The sequence below is a fragment of the Giraffa tippelskirchi genome, chromosome 11 (assembly GCF_054371585.1).
Source record: "Giraffa tippelskirchi isolate mGirTip1 chromosome 11, T2T-mGirTip1v1.2.pri, whole genome shotgun sequence".
Taxonomy (NCBI): Eukaryota; Metazoa; Chordata; class Mammalia; order Artiodactyla; family Giraffidae; genus Giraffa; species Giraffa tippelskirchi.
In genome coordinates, this window is record NC_137285.1 from 113852624 (window position 1) to 113854109 (window position 1486).

A 1486-nucleotide genomic window follows, 5' to 3' on the forward strand; every position below is an offset into this window, starting at 1 on the left:
AGCCTTTGAGATAACTTGCCGTGCTGGGCTGGGATCCCTGGAAAATTCCAAGGTGCTCTGCTCTTTGGCCTTGAAACCCCTTTTTTGTCTCAATAAATTAACTGAGAAATACCAAGAGCCGCGTTGTGAATTTCCAGTTCCAAGATGAATTCAAAACAACTTAAACAGTGTACTAATAGTGCTTAGTGTTGTTTTTATTTTCAAATGTTCTCCAACGTAAAGCCCTGCTTTTGGGGAAGACACTTTGCTGCCCAAGAACATTCGGAGCTAAGGAACCACCACAGTATAATACCAGAACCCTGTATCCCATGCCACGTCATTGCCTTAAATGAGGGTCCCAGTATGGACCCAAATGAGGGAAGTATATTTTTTCTCAGTGACTTCCTGCTTCTTGGAAACAGCAAGTTTGAGAAAATGAAGTTGACTAGGTGACTAGATTGCTAGATGTTCTCATATGATCCCTACCTCTCTTACTTCTCTATCCTCTTCTCCCATCACAGGATGCCATATTGGCACCTTGGATGGCTGGCCTCAAATCCTGGTTCATTATAGTGTTGATGAGTTAACCTTTCCAAGTAGGTGAAGCTTAAATAGTTGGCAATCTCCCCCCCTTGTCTTCTTTCCACCTACCAAATGGAAATTTAGTATTATAATCAAAACTTCAAAGTCTTCCTCCCATACAGCTTTAATGTAAGAAAAAGTAGACTTTTATTTTATTTTAGACAGGAAAGTAGTATTTATTGGTGGGTGGGGGTAATCAGGGGACGGAATCAAGACTTTTATGAACGCAGGGCACAACTGGGGATGTATTTGACCCTACAGCTCTCTGTACAGCTTAAGATACTTTTCTGCCCCCAAGTTTTCAAATTCATCCACATTAAACTTAGTAAAACCCTACTTCTTGGATATGTGGATCTTCTGGCAGGCGGAGAACTTGAACTTGGCCTGCATAGGGTCTCAGTCACCTGCTCCTTGTTCTGCAGCTTGGTGCCAATGGACATTACGACTCTGCCAATGTGGACCCTGGCCACTGTGCCCTGGGGCTTTCCAAATGTACTGCGCATATTTGTCTGGAGCCTAGACTAGGGATAGCATGCTAGACATGAATGTCCACTGGAAAAGGCTGTCTCCAAGGTCCCTTAGGGCAACTCATACAAGCAATAGGCTGCTTGCATTACACTATTGCATACACACTACATTACCGTCTGCAGTCATTGCACACCAGGCCCCCATAGGGTAAAGAGGCAACCTACCTTTTAAAATCACATTGCCACCACCACCACCCCTGCCTAGTCCTAGGAACTAAGGATATATCTAATAAACAAAAATTTTGCTATACTAGAAAAAAAGAATATGTTAAGACTTTCAGTCTACTTAATACTTCAGACCAGGTTTTGGGCATCCAGCTGTCTTCATTTGCAAGGCATCACATATTTTCATATTCCACAAATGGGGCTATTGAACAATGATGAATGAATGAAATACA

At 42.5% G+C, this 1486-nt stretch overlaps 1 pseudogene; it reads right to left on the reverse strand.

The window, feature by feature from the left end:
• Positions 1–1121: 1121 nt before the first annotated feature.
• Positions 1122–1268, reverse strand: LOC145528060 (small nucleolar RNA SNORA70; annotated as a pseudogene).
• Between the last annotated feature and the right edge of the window lie 218 nt (positions 1269–1486).